The 16279-nt window shown below is 37.9% G+C and overlaps 1 protein-coding gene across 2 annotated transcripts in view; it reads left to right on the forward strand.

Moving 5' to 3' along the window:
- The window catches only part of ZC3H12B (zinc finger CCCH-type containing 12B), a 477685-nt gene that overhangs the window by 193806 nt on the left and 267600 nt on the right, over window positions 1–16279 (forward strand). The window lies entirely within an intron of this gene.

Consider the following 16279-nt stretch of genomic DNA (forward strand, 5'->3'; position numbering starts at 1 on the left):
TTTACTGGCATGAGATCGTACCTCATTGTGGTTTTGATTTACACTTCTCTAATGTTCATGTTACAGGATTCCTTTGGTGCAATTTCACCAGCTGGAAATCTCTCCAGCCACTGCCATCTCTGCCTGGGCCTCCCTCAGGGCCTTCTGGGCTCACTTTGCCCACTCAGCCTGGCAGGCTGAGTTCAGCTTGCATCCCAGCCTGGATTGCTTGCCTGCTATGGCTCTGCACTCAGCCCACAGCTAGTCTGGTCAGGCTGCAAGCAGATTCCAACTTGGGCGCCTGTATCTATATCAGGGAAACATGGTGGTGCCCCAAAACTCGAAGATGCCAGCAATCACAGTGCTTCAAGGGGTGTTACAGCTCTTGATCAGGGAATCCTGAGGTCTGAGCTTCCAAGAGATGTCACAGCTCTTTACTTCCATAGCTCAGCAAGTGTTACCTCAGTTTTTACTTCCACGTTTTGGCACGTTCTGGGTTCTTGTTTCATGACCAAGTGGAATAAAGTACATGGACACCAGAGACTTAGTAACACAAAGCAGAATTTTATTGAGCAACAGAAGGAAAGCTCTCAGCTCTGAGAGTGGACCTGAAAGCATGCAGTAGTCTTTGAAGCTGAGTCTAGCATTTTTATGGATTTAGAATGGAGGAATGCCTGCTGATTGGTTTATGGTTGGGCTTTGGAAAAAACACCATTTTATTTTGTAAAAGGTATCTATCAGAAGGAAATAAACAAGAGAGAGGCTAAGACAGGGATAGAAGTTTTCACTCTGATTGCGGGCTCTATCTGGAACAGGCAGCTCAGATTTCAGGCTTTCAACTCTCTTTGGTTTGAAGGTCGAGTTTCATGAGGGACCTGTTCCTGTCTGCCTCAGAATTTCTCTGTTTCCTGTGGCTGTCAGTCACTGATGTTTAGCTTTTTTTTCATATGTTTCTTAGCCACATGAATGTTTTATTTTGAGAAGGGTTTGTCCATGTTTTTTACCCACTTTTAAATGGGGTTGTTTTTTTCTTTTATATTTGTTTAAATTCCTTTTAGAATCTAGATATTAGACTGTTGTCAGATGGACAGATAGCAAAAATTTTCTGTTACTCTGTAGGTTGTCTATTCACTCTGATGATAGTTTCTTTTGCTATGCAGAAGCTCTTTCACTTAACTAGGTCCCATTTGTCAATTTTTGCTTTTATTGCAATTGCTTTTGGCATTTTTATCATGAAATCTTTGCCCATGCCTATTTCCTGAATGGTATTTCCTAGATTTTCTTCTGGATTTTTATAGTTTTGGGTTTTACATGTAAGTCTTTACTCCATCTTGAGTTAATTTTTGTATAAGATGTTAGGAAGGCTTACACTTTCAATTTTCTGCATATGGCTAACCAATTCTCCCAACACTATTTATTAAATAGGGGATCGTCTTCCCATTGCTCGTTTTTGTCAGGTTTGTCATAGATCAGATGGTTGTAGGTGTGTTGTTTTATTTCTGAGTTCTCTATTATCTTCCATTAGTCTATGTGTCTGTTTTTGTACCAGTACCATATTGTTTTGCTTACTGTAGCCTTGGAGTATAGTTTGATGTTGGGTAGCATGATGTGTTTGGCTTTGTTCTTTTTGCTTAGAATTGCTGTGGCTGTTTGGGCTCTTTTGTGGTTCAGTATGAATTTTGAAGTAGTTTCTTCTAATTCTGTGAAGAATGTCAATGGTATTTTAGTGGGAATAGCATTGGATGTATAAATTACTTTGTGCAATATGGCCATTTTCATAATATCAATTAATCCTATCCATGAGCATGGAATGTTCTTCCATTTGTTTGTGTCCTCTCTGATTTCCTTGAGCAGTGGTTTGTAGTTTGTTTGTTTGTTTGTTTGTTTGTTTTGAAGAGGTCCTTCACCTCCCGTGTTAGCTGTATTTCTAGGTAATTGATTTTTTTGTAGCATTTATGAATGGGAGTTCATTTGTGGTTTCACTCTCTGCTTGCATGTTGGTATGTAGAAGTGCTGGCAATTTTTGCACATTCATTTTGTATTCTGAGACTTTGCTGAAGTTGCTTATCAGCTTAAGATGCTTTGGGGCTGAGATGATGGGATTTATTAGATATAGGATTATGTCATCTGCAAACAGGGATAGTTTGACTTCCTGTTTTTCTAGTTGAATGCCTTTTTTTTTCTCTTGCCTGATTTTCCTGTCCAGAACTTGCAATTCTGTATCGAATATGAGTTGTGAGATAGGGCATACTTGTCTTGTGCCAGTTTTTAAGGGGAATTCATTTAGCTTTTGTCCATTCAGTATGATATTGGCTGTGGGTTTCTCATATATGGCTGTTATTATTTTGAGGAATGTTTCTTTAGTACCTAGTTTATTGAGAGTTTTTAACATGAAGTGATGTTGAATTTTATTGAAGGCCTTTTCTGTATCTATTGAGATAATCTTGTGTTTTTTGGTTTTATTTCTGTTTATGTGATGAATTACATTTGTTAATTAGTGTATGTTGAACCAACCTTGCATACTGGGGATGAAGCCAACTTGATTGTGGAGGATAAGCATTTTGATGTGCTGCTTGATTCAGTTTGCCAGCATTTTACTGAGGATTTTTGCATTGATGTTTATCAGGAATGTTGGCCTGAAGTTTTCTTTTATCTCTTTCAGGTTTTGATATCAAGATGACGTTAGCCTCATAAAATTTGGAAGAGTCCCTCCTCAATTTTTTGGAATAGATTTAGTAGAAAATATGGAAGAGTCCCTCCTCAATTTTTTGGAATAAATTCAGTAGAAAAGTTGCCAGCTCTTCTTTGTACCTCTGGAACAATTTAGCTGTAAATCTGTCTGGTCCTTAGCTTTTTCGTTGGTTGATAGGCTACTTATTACTTTCTCAATTTCAGAACTTGTTATTGGTTTATTTAGGGATTCAACATCTTTCTCATTCAGTCTTGGGAGGTGTATGTGTCCAGGAATTTATCCATTTCTTCTACATTTTCTATGTTATGTGTATAGAGGTGTTCGTGGTATTCTCTGATGGTTGTTTGTATTTCTGTGGAGTCAGTGGTGATATCTCCTTTATCATTTTTGCTTGTGGCTATTTGATTCTTCTCTCTTTTCTTCTTTATTAGTCTAAATAACATATCAATATTTTTTTTCAAAAAACCAGCACTGGGATTCATTGAGTTTTGTGAAGTTTTGTTTGTGTCTCTATCTCCTTCAATTCCACTCTGATCTTGGTTATGTTTTGTCTTCTGCTAGCTTTGGGGTTTGTTTGCTCTTAATTTTCTAGTTCTTTTAGTTGTAATGTTAGGTTGTTAATTTGAGATTCTATAGCTTTGTAATGTGGGCATTCAGTGCTATAAATTTCCCTCTTAACACTGCTTTAGCTGCATCTCAGATTCTGGTACATTGTCTCTTTGTTCTCACTAGTTTCAAAGAACTTCTTGATATCTGCCTTAATTTCATTACTTACCCAGGAGTGATTCAGGAGCAGATTTTTCAATCTTCATGTAGTTGTTTGGTTTTCCATGAATTTCTTGATCTTGAGGTCTAATTTGATTGTGCTGTGGTCTGAAAGACTTTCTTATGATTTCAGGGTTTTTTTATTTGCTAAGGAGTGTTTTATTTCCGATTATGTTATCAATTTTAGATTAAGTGCCATGTGGCAATGAGAAGAATGTGCATTCTGTTGTTTTTGGGTGGAGAGTTCTGTAGATGGTTCTGCTTGATCCAGAGGTGAGTTCAGATCCTGAATATCTTTGTTAATTTTCTTTTTCAGTGGTCTAATATTGTTAGTGGGGTGTTTAAGTCTCTCATTATTATTGTGTGTGCATCTAAGTCTCTTTGTAAGTCTCTAAAAACTTGCTTTATGAATCTTGGTGCTCCCATATTGGGTGCATATGTATTTAGGATAGTTAGCTCTTGTTTAATTGACCCCATTTACCATTATGTAATGCCCTTCTCTGTCTTTTTTGGTCTCTCTTGGTTTAAAGTCTGTTTTTTCAGCAACTAGAATTGCAACACCTGCTCTCTTTTTTTTTCCATTTGCTTGATATTTTTTCCTCCATCCCTTTATTTTGAGTTTATTTGCACATGTGTTTATTTGCACATGTGATGGGTCTTTTGAAGACAGCATACTGATGGGTCTTGACTCTTTATCCAGCTTGCCATTCTATGTTATTTCATTAGGGCATTTCTCCCATTTACATTTAAGGTTAATATTTTTATGTGTGAATTTGATCATGTTATGATGGTAGCTGTTTATTTTGCACACTTGTTTATGTGGTTTCTTGATAGTGTCACTAGTCTGTGTACTTCAGTGTGTTTTTGTGGTGGTTGATAGCAATTTTTCTTTTTCTTATTTAGTGTTTTATTTGGTACCCTTGCAGGCTTGCCTGGTAGTGACAAGTTTTCTTTGCATTTGCTTGTCTTCAAGGGATCTTATTTCTCTCTCACTTGTGAAGTTTAGTTTGGGCCAATATAAATTTCTGGGTTGGAAATTTTTTTCTTTAAGAATGTTGAATATTGGCCCCCAATCTCTTCTTGCTTGCAGGGTTTCCACTGAGAGCTCTGCTGTTATTCTGATGGGTTTCCCTTTGCAGGTGACCTGGCATTTCTCTCACTTCCCTTAACATCCTCTATTTGATTTCAGTCTTGAAGAATCTGATGATTATGTGTCTTGGGGTTGATTTTCTTGTGGAGTTTCTGACTGGGGTTCTCTCAATTTCCTAAATTTGAATGTTGGCACCTCTTGTTAGGTTTTGGAAGTTTTCCTGGATGATATCCTGTAGTATGATTTCCAAGTTTGTTCCATTCTTCCCATCTCTTTCATGTACCCCAATCAGTGATAGGTTCAGTCTTTTTACATAGTCCCATATTTTTTGGAGGTTTAGTTTGTTTTTTAATTTTTTTTCCTCTTTTTGTTTTGTCTGTCCGATTTCAGAAAGATAGTCTTCAAGCTCTGAGATTATTTTCTTTGCTTGGTCTATTCTGCTTTTGATACTTGTGATAGCATTGTCAATTTCTCATATGTTTTAAAGCTCCATCAGGTCTTTTATATGCCTGTGTAAAGTTGCTATTCTGGTTTTCAGCTCCTGCATATTTTTCATGATTCTTAGTGTTTTTGCATTGGGCTAGAACATGCTTCTTTAGCTCAGTAGTTTGTTATTACTTACCTTCTGAATCCTATTTCTGTTAATTCAGCCACCTCAGCCTCAGCCCAGTTGTGAGCCCTTGCTTGAGAGCTGTTGTGGTCATTTGGAGGAAAAGAGGCACTCTGGATTTTTTCATTTTTCAGCATTTTCACACTGATTCGTTTTCATCCCTGTGGGCTTATTTATCTTTGGTTTTTGGTACTGCTGACCTGTGAATGGGATATTTGTAGCGGTTTTTGTTAATAATGTTTTTGTTGTTGCTTTCATTTGTTTGTTTTTCTTTTAACAAGCCACTTTCCTATAGGGCTCTTGTGTTTTGTAGGGTGATCATTCCAGACCCTAGTTGCCTCGGTTTTCCCCTTACCTGGAGTTATCACCAGTGAAGGGTGCTTCTTTCTCTGGGAGCTCTGTCCCAGGGGAGGTATTGACCTATTGTCGCCCAGATGCTCCTGTAGGAGGTGTCTGGAGACCCCTGTTGGGAGCTCTCACCCAGTCAGGAGAGACAGAATTAGAGGCCCATTTAAGGAAGCAGACTGGCTGGTTTTGGGTAGAGCAGGTGTGCTGCATTGGGTGTAACTCTTCCTTGTCCAGACCTGCTGGACTCTCCAGAGCCAGCAGTCTGGAAAGGCTGAGTTGACTGAACTGCAGAGGTGTCAGCCACCCCTCCTCCTGGGGGCTTTTATTTAGGAAGAGATCAAAGTTCTGTTTGTATAACCCTGGCTGGAGTTGCTGAAATTCCCACAGGGAGGCCCTGCCCAGTGAGGAGGGATGGATTGGGGTCCTACTTAAAGAAGCAATCTAGTCACAATTTGGAACAGCAGCTGTGCTGCATTGTGGGAGGACTCCTCATGAGGACCACCTGAACTCCCTGGAGCCAGCAGGCTAGAACTGCCTAGTTGACTGAACCACAAAAATGGCAGCTGCCCCTCCTTCTGGGGGCTTCATCCCTGGAAGAGATCAGAGTTCTGTTTGTATAATCCTGGCTGGAGTTGCTGAAATTCCCACAGGGAGGTCGCCCCTGAGTGAGGAGGAATTGATTGGAGTTCCACGTTAAAAAGTAGTCTGGCCATGATCTGGCACAGCAGCTGTGCTGCATTGTGTGGGATTTGTTTTCAGGCAGACTGCCTGGACCCACTGGATTCAGCATGCTAGAATGGCTGATTCAACCTAACCACAGGAATGGCAGCCGCCCTTCTCACCAGAAATTCGTTTGTGTCAGGCATTCTCCAGCCTGTTGTCCAATCTAGTGGTTCTTAACTTGTGAGGTACCATGGAGGTGAGGCCTACAAAACAACACTGCTTGGCTCCCTGGATTCAGTCCTTTTTTCGGTAGAGTGTACTGATGGATCTCCTACCTTGCCGGCATTCCTGGAGCTAGAGTCAGTAAAACTCCTGGGTTTCTGTGAGCCTGAACTACTGTTCTGCCAAGACTCTGCACACTTTTTTGTATTGGACCCCAGGCTTGGTGGAGTGGGTTCACGAAGGGATCTCCTTATCCGTGGGTTGAAAAAATCTGTGGAAGAAGTGTGGTTTCCCAAGTAAGGTTACACAATCACTCACCACTTTCTTTGGCTAGGGGTGGGGGTTACTTTGGGTCGGTGCCACTCCCTGGTGGGCTATCACCCCACCCTGCTTTTTTTCATTCTCTGTGGGTTTAGCCATTCACCTAGTCACCAGGTCCAAATGCGAGGACCTGGATATTTCAGTCGAAAGTGCTGAATTAACTTGAAGTTTTCATTCTTCTCTGTGAGAGCCGCGGACGGCAACTGCTTCTAATTTGCCATTTTGGCTTGTTTCCCCAAGTCAGTAGCATTTCATAAACCAATAGTGAACAGTCAGAAAAACCAAGAAATTAATTTAATTTACAATAGCCACAAATAAAATAAAGTACCTAGAAATAAATGTAATCAAAGAAATGAGAGATCTCTATAATGAACAGTATAAAACAATGAACAAAATTAAAGAGGACATAAAAATGGAAATATTCTGTGTTAACAGATTGGAAGTATCAATGTTGTTAATATGTCCATACCATCCAAAGTGATCTACAAATTTAATGCAGTTTTTGTCAAAACACCAGTGACATTTTTTGCAAATATTAAAAGATCCTGAAATTTATATGGAATCACAAGGACCCAAAATATCCAGACCAATCCTGAGCAAAAAGAACAAAGCTGGAAGCATCATATTACCTAGCTTCAAATTATACTACAAAGGTATAGTAGCCAAAACATCATGATGCTGTCATAAAAGCATACACATAGTCTAATGGAATAGTTTATACAAACCCAGAAATAAATCCACACATTTGCAGTCAACTCATTTTTGCCAAAGATTTCAAGAACATATTTGAGAAAGGACCATTTCTTCAATACATGTTTCTGGGAAACTTAGATGTCCATATGCAGAAGAAAGAAAATCGTCTCCCGTCTCTTGCCATATATGAAAATCAAATCACAATGGATAAAAGACTTAAATGTAAAACCAGGAACTATAAAACTCCTAGAAGAAAACACTGGGGCAATTCCCCAGTATGTCAGTCTGGGCAAAGATGTTTTGAGTAAGACCCAAAAAGCACAGGCAATCAAATTATAAATGGACAATTGGTACCACATCAAGGTATTAAGCTTCTGCACAGCAATGGAAACAATCAATGAACTGAAGAGATAAAACATAGAATTGGAGAAAATATATGCACACTATACAACTGACAATGGATTAATAACCAGAATATGTAAGAAACTCAATAGGAAGAACAATAAATGTTCTGTTTTACAAATGGGTGAAAGATCTGAATACACATTTGTCAAAAGAAGACATAGAAATGACCAAGAAGTATATGAAAAATGTTGAACATCACTATTTATCAGAGGAATGCAAATGAAACCCACAATGATATATTATCTTACTCTAGTTAGAATGTCTTTTATCAAGAAGACAAAAAAATAATAAGAGATGCTGGCAAGGATGCAGAGAAATGGGGAACTGTGTACATTCTTTGTGGGAATGTAAATTAGTATAGCCACCGTGGAAAACAGTATAGAAGGTCATCAAAAAACTAAAAATAGAATTATCATATCATTCAGCAATCCTACAATTGGGAATATATTCAAAAGGATGAAAATCAGTATATTGAAGAGATATCTGCACTTCCATGTTTATTGCAGCACTTTTCACAATATCCAAGATACGGAATCAACCTAAGTGTCTATCAATGGATAAATGGATAAAGAAAATGTGCCAAAAATACACAATGGAATATTATTCAGCAATAAATATAATGAAGTTTTTTTTTTTATTTTCAGCAACATGGATGGAATTAGAGGACATTATATTAAACAAAGTTAGCCAGGAACAGAAAGTCAGATACTACTTATTGTTGCTCATATGTTGGAGCTAATACAAAATTAAACACATTGAGACAGAGAGCAGAATGATGCTTACCATAGGCTGGAAATAGTAGCAGGAAGGAGTTATAAAGAAAAATTTGTTAATGAGTACAAAAATATAGTTAGAGGGTAAAAGATCTAGTGTCCAATAGCACAATAGCGTGACTATAATTAACAGTAATTTATTACCTATTTCAAAATAACTGGAAGAGTGGAATGGTACTATCCCTAACACAAAGAAATGATATATGTTTAAGATGATAGCTATCCCAGTTACCCTGATTTGGTTATTATACGTTGTATACTTGTATCAAAATATCACATATACCCCCAAAATATTTATGGCTATTATGTATCCATAACAGTTAAAAAAATTAATAATACAAATAACAGTAATCAAAGATCACCATAACAGATGTAATGATAATGAAAAAATATCGTGAGAGTTACCGAAACATAACACAGAAACATGAAGTGAGCATATGCTCTTGGAAAAATGGATCCAATAGACTTGCTAATCACAGAGTTGCAACAATACTTAATTCGTTAAAAAAAAATGCTGGGTGTGGTGGCTCACAACTGTAATCCCAGTACCTTGGGAGGCTGAGGCAGAAGGATCGCTTGAGCTCTGGAGTTTGAGACCAGCCCGGGTAACATAGTGAGGTTCTGTTTCTACAAGAAAAAAAAATAGCCAGGTGTGGTGGTGTGCACCTGTTGTGTGCACCTGTGGTCTCGAGAGGCTGAAGCAGGAGAATTGCTTGAGCCTGGGAAATTGAGGCTGCAGTGGACCATGACTGCACTGCTGCACACCAGACTCCGTGACAGAACAATACCTTGCCAAAAAAAAAAAAAAAGAAAACGCAAATTCTTTGAAGTGCTATAAAGCAAATTATGATAAAACAAGGTATGTCTGTATTGTAGATTATAGTTTCTAATACTTATTATGTATATTCGATTAAGAAATGACAACAAAGTGCAAACTTTTCAGTGTTTTACCATGATACCTGATACGGTTACAAAGCTCAGTCTTTAGAATAGCTATCTTAGGGTCTTCATTTGAAGTCTTTTATCTCTTTACTATTGGTTACAGTTGCCTGAAATATGACATATTGATACATAGAGAAGATTCAGATCATCACAATCGGAAATGACAAGAGGGATGTTAATACTGACCCTCCCTCAAAATACATACAATCATCAGACAATATTATGAACCCCTCTATCTACATAAACTCGACAATCTAGAAGAAATGGATAAATTCCTGAATACATACAACCTCCCAAGACTAAACCAGGGAGAAATTGAGTCCCTGAACAGACCAATAAGAAGTTCTGAAATTGAGGCAGTAAAAAATAGCCTACCAACCAAAAGAAGCCCAGGACCATTCCTACTGAAACTATTCCAAGAAAGTAAGGAGGAGGGATTCCTCCCTAACTCATTCTATGAGGCAAATATCATCCTGATACCAAAATCTGGCAGAGATACAATAACAGAAAAGCTGCAGGCCAATATCCTTGATGAACATAAATGCAAAAATCCTCTAAAAAATAACTGGCAAACAGAATCCAGCAGCACATCAAAAAGCTTATTCACCACAACCAAGTAGGCTTCATTCCTGGAATGCAAGGTTGGGTCTACATATGCAAATCAGTAAGTTTGGTTCATCATACAAACAGAACTAAAGGCAAAAACCACATGATTATCTCGATAGATGCGGAAAAGGCTTTTGATAAAATTCAACATCCATTCATGTTAAAAAAAATTCTCAATAAATTAAGCATCAAAGGACCATACCTCAAATAATAAGACCTATGTATGACCAACCCCTAGTCAACATCATACTGAATGGGCAAAATCTGGAAGCAGTCCCCTTGAAAACTGGCACAAGACAATGATGCCCTCTCTCACCACTCCTATTCAACATACTATTGGAAGTTCTGGCCAGGGCAGTCAGGCAAGAGACATGTGTACATATGTAACAAACCTGCACGTTGTGCACATGTACCCTAGAACTTAAAATAGTTTAAAAAAAAAAGAAATAAAGGGCATCCAAATAGGAAGAGAGGAAGTCAAACTATCCCTGTTTGCAGGAGACATGATTCTATATTTAGAAAACTTCATAGCCTTCTCCCAAAAGGTACTTAAGCTGATAAAAACTTTAGCAAAGTCTCAGGATACAAAATCAACGTGCAAAAATCACTAGCATTCCTATACACCAACAATAGTCAACCCAAGATCCAAATCATGAATGAACTTCCATTCATAATTGCCACAAAAAGAATGAAATACCTAGGAATACAGGTAACTAGGGAGGTGAAAGGTCTCTACGGGAGAACCAAAACCATTGCTGAAGGAAATCATACATGGCACAAAAAAATAGAAAAATGTCTAATGCTCATAGATAGGAATAATCAATATTATTAAAATGGCTATGCTTCCCAAAGCAATTCATTGATTCAATGCTATTTTTATTAAACCACCATTGACATTCTTCACAGCACTAGAGAAAAGTAATTTAAAATTCATATGAAACCAAAAGAGAACCTGAATAGCCAAGGCGATTCTAAGCAAAAAGAATAAAGCTGGAGGCATAATGCTACCTGACTTCAATCTATAGTACAATGCTACAGCAACCAAAACAGCATGGTACTGGTACAAAAAAAGACATGCAGACCAATGGAACAGAATAGAGAACCCAGAAATAAGATTGCACACCTGCAACTATTCAGTCTTCAACAAACCTGACAAAAGCAATGGGGAAAAGATTCCTTGTTCAATAAATAGTGCTGGGGAACTGGCTAGCAATATGCAGAAGATTGAAACTGAACCCCTTCCTTACACCATATACAAAAATTAACTTAAGATGGATTGAAGACATAAATGTAAAACCCAAAACTGTAGCAATCCTGAAAGACAATCTAGGCAATATCATTCAGGACATAGACACCGGCAAAGATTTCATGAGGAAGACACAAGAAGCAATTGCAACAGAAACAAAAATTGACAAATGGGACCTAGTTAAACTAAAGAGCTTCTGCACAGCAAAATAATCTATCAACAGAGTGAACAGACAACCTACAGAATGGGAGAAAATGTTTGCAAATTATGCATTTGACAAAGATCAGCATCTATAAGGAACTTAAACAAATTTACAAGCAAATAACAAACAACCCCGTTATAAAGTGGGCAAAGAACACCAACAGACACTTCAATACATGCGACCATCAATCATATGAGATAAAGCTCAACATCACTGATTATTAGAGAAATGCAAATCAAAACCGCAATGAAGGCCATGTAATAATAATCAGAATGACTATTATTAAAAAGTCAAACAATTACAGAGGCTGGTGAGGTTGTGGAGAAAAAGGAATGCTTATACAATGTTGGCGGGAGTGTAAATTAGTTCTGCAATTCTGAAAGACAGTGTGGTGATTTTTCAAAGACATAAAGACAGAAATACCATTTGACTCAGCAATTCCATTACTGGGTATATACCCAAAGGAATATAAATCAGTCTGCTATAAAGACATATGCACACATATGTTCACTGCAGCACTATTTACAATAGCAAAGACATGGGATCAACCTAAATGCCTATCAATGTGACACTGGATTAAGAATACGTGGTTCATATTCACAGTGGAACACTATGAAGCTGTAAAAAAGAATGAGATAATTTCCTTTCCAGGAAAATGGATGGATTTGGAAGCCATTATTTTCAACAAACTAATGAAGGGACAGAAAAGCAAACACTGCATGTTCTCACTTATAAGTGGGGGCAGAATTATGAGAACACATGGTTGGGAACAACACACACTGGGGACTGTTGGTGGGGAGGAGAGAGAGCGAGCGAGCATCAGGAAGAATAGCTGATGAATGCTAGGCTCAGTATCTAGGTGATGGGATGATCTGTGCAGCAAACCTGCATGACACAGGTTTACTTGTGTAACAGATCTGTACTTGTAGCCTTGAAATTATAATAAACGTTTAAAAAGTGTTTAGTGTACTTTTATTTTTGCCTATTTGAATTGCTAACATGCCTTAAAAACTTATAATAAAAGGCAAGTTTGAAAATATGTTTGAAAATTGACAAAATTGTTTTGAAATTCTGTTTGGAAGATCAAATAGGCAAGATTAGCCACGAAAAAATTTTTTTTTTGTGGTGGAGTCTCGCTCTGTCACCCAGTCTGGAGTGCAGTGGCGTGATCTCGGCTCACTGCAACCTCTCGATTTCGAGCGATTCTCCTGCCCCAGCCTCCTGAGTAGCTGGGACCACAGGCCCGCCACCACGCCCAGCTAATTTTTGTATTTCTTTAAGTAGTGATGGGGTTTGGCCATGTTGTCCTGGCTGGTCTCGAACTCCTGATTTCAGGTGACCTTAGCCTCCCAAAGTGCTGGGATTACAGGTGTGAGCCACCGCACCAAGCCAGAATATTTTTTAGAAAGGAGTATTTGGGAAAGCTTCCCTCATCAGGTATTAAAGTGATGTTTCAGGCTAAAATACTCAAAAAATGTAGTCTTGGAATAAGAACTGATATGTTACTCAATGGATACAATATTTAGCCCGGATAGAAACCCTAGCATATTAAATCAGCAAATATTTATTCAGTGCTTATGATACTGGCACTATTTAAAAGGCACTACGGACACAGCAGTGAGTATAACAAGATCTCTGCTCTCATGGAGACTACATCTCATGGCATGTCAAACTATCAAATGGTAGTTCTACTTTTAGTTCTTTAAGGAATCTTCACGCTGTCTTCCATAGTGGTTGTACTAGTTTACATTCTCACCAACAGTGTAGAAGTGTTCCCTGTTCACCGCACCCATGCCAACATCTACTGTTTTTTTGATTTTTTGATTATGGCCATTCGTGCAGGAGTAAGGTGGTATCGCATTGTGGTTTTGATTTACATTCCCCTGATCATTAGTGATGTTAAGCATTCTTTTATGTTTGTTGGTCATTTGTATATATTCTTTTGAAAATTGCCTATTCATATCATTAGCTGACTTTTTGATGGGATTGTTTGTTTCATTCTTGTTGATTTGTTTGATTTCATTGTAGATTCTGGATATTAGTTTTTCTCAGATGGATAGATCATGAAGGTTTTTTACTCACTCTGTGGGTTTTCTGTTTACTCTGCTGACTGTTCCTTTTGCAGTGCAAAAGCTCTTTAGATTAATTAAGTCCTAACAATTCATCTTTGTGTTTATTGCATTTGCTTTTGGATTCCTGATTATAAAATCCTTGCCTAAACCAACATCTAGAAGGGGTTTTTCAATGTTATCTTCTAGAATTTTTATAGTTTCATGTCTTATATTAAAGTCTTTAAGCCATCTTGATTTCTGTGTAAGGTGAGAGATGAGGATCCAGTTTTATTCTACATGTGGCTAGCCAATTATCCCAGCACTATTTGTTGAAAATGGTGTCCTATCCCTAATTTATGTTTTTGTTTGCTTTGTCAAAGATCAGTTGGCTTTACTTTTGGGTTCTCCACTTTGTTCCATTGGTCTAATTGGTACTTTTATACCAGTACCATGCTGTTTTGGTGACTATGGCCTTATAGTATACTTCGAAATCAGGTTATGTGATGCCACCAGTTTTGTTCTTTCTGCTTAGTCTTGCTTTGGCTATGTGGGCTCACTTTTGGTTCCATATTCATTTTATAATTTTTTCTAAGTCTGTGAAGAATGACGGTGATATTTTGATGGGAATTGTGTTGAATTTGTTGAATGCTTTTGGCAGTATGATCATTTTCACAATATTCATTCTAGCCATCCATGAGCATGGGATATGTTTCATTTCTTTGTGTTGTCTGTGATTTCTTTCATCAGTGTTTTATAGTTTTCCTTGTAGAGGTCTTTCAAGTTCTTGGTTAGGTATATTCCTAAGTATTTTTTTTTTTTTTTTGCAGCTATTGTAAACGGGTTTCACTTCTTGACTTGATTCTCCACTTGGTTGTTGTTGGTGTATAGAAGAGCTACTTTTGTGTACATTAGTCTGATCTTTGTATGAAGAAACTTTGCTGAATTCTTTTTTTTATTATACCTTAAGTTCTAGGGTACATGTGCACAACGTGCAGGTTTGTTACATATGTATATATGTGCCATGCTGGTGTGCTGCACTCATTAACTCATCATTTACATTAGGTATATCTCCTAATGCTATCCCTCCCCCCTCCCCCATCCTACAACAGGCCCCAGTGTGTGATCTTCCCCTTCCTGTGTCCAAGTGTTCTCATTGTTCAATTCCCACCTAAGAGTAAGAACATGCAGTGTTTGGTTTTTTGTCCTTGCGATAGTTTGCTCAGAATGGTGGTTTCCAGCTTCATCCATGTCCCTACAAAGGAAATGAACTCATCCTTTTTATGGCTGCATAGTATTCCATTGTGTATATGTGCCACATTTGCTTAATCCAGTCAATCATTGATGGATATTTGGGTTGGTTCCAAATCTTTGCTATTGTGAATAGTGCCACAATAAACATACATGTGCATGGGTCTTTATAGCAGCATGATTTATAATCCTTTGGGTATATACTCAATAATGGGATGTCTGGGTCAAATGGCATTTCTATTTCTAGATCCTTGAGGAATTGCCACACTGCCTTCCACAATGGCTGAACTAGTTTACAGTCCTACCAATGGCATAAAAGTGTTCCTATTTCTCCACATCCTCTCCAGCACCTGTTTTTTCCTGACTTTTTAATGATCACCATTCTAACTGGTGTGAGATGGTATCTCATTGTGGTTTTGATTTGCATTTCTTTGATGGCCAGTGATGATGAGCATTTTTTCATGTGTCTTTTGGCTGCATAAATGTCTTCTTTTGAGAAGTGTCTGTTGATATCCTTTGCCCACTTGTTGATGGGGTTGTTTGTTTTTTTCTTGTAAATTTCTTTGAGTTCTTTGTGGATTCTGGATATTAGCCCTTTGTCAGATGAGTAGATTGCAAAAATTTTCTCCCATTCTGTAGGTTGTCTGTTCACTCTGATGGTAGTTTCTTTTGCTGTGCAGAAGCTCTTTAGTTTAATTACATCCCATTTGTCAATTTTTGCTTTTGTTGCCATTGCTTTTGGTGTTTTAGACATTAAGTCCTTGCCTATGCCGATGTCCTGAATGGTATTGCCTAGGTTTTCTTCTAGGGTTTTTATGGTTTTAGGTCTAACATTTAATCCTTTAATACATCTTGAATTAATTTTAGTATAAGGTGTAAGGAAGGGATCCAGTTTCAGCTTTCTACATATGGCTAGCCAGTTTTGCCAGCACCATTTATTAAATAGGGAATCCTTTCCCCATTTCTTGTTTTTCTCAGGTTTGTCAAAGATCAGATGGTTGTAGATGTGTGGCGTTATTTCTGAGGGCTCTGTTCTGTTCCATTGGTCTATATCTCTGTTTTGGTACCAGTACCATGCTGTTTTGGTTACTGTAGCCTTGTAGTATAGTTTGAAGTCAGGTAGCGTGATGCCTCCAGCTTTGTTCTTTTGGCTTAGGATTGACTTGGCAATGCGGGCTCTTTTTTGGTTCCATATGAACTTTAAAGTAGTTTTTTTCCAATTCTGTGAAGAAAGTTATTGGTAGCTTGATGGGGATGGCATTGAATCTATAAATTACCTTGGACCATATGGCTATTTTCACGATATTGATTCTTCCCACCCATGAGCATGGAATGTTTTTCCATTTGTTTGTGTCCTCTTTTATTTCGTTGAGCAGTGGTTTGTAGTTCTCCTTGAAAAGGTCCTTCACATCCCTTGTAAGTT

The sequence above is a fragment of the Gorilla gorilla genome, chromosome X, assembly GCF_029281585.2.
Source record: "Gorilla gorilla gorilla isolate KB3781 chromosome X, NHGRI_mGorGor1-v2.1_pri, whole genome shotgun sequence".
Lineage (NCBI taxonomy): Eukaryota > Metazoa > Chordata > Mammalia > Primates > Hominidae > Gorilla > Gorilla gorilla.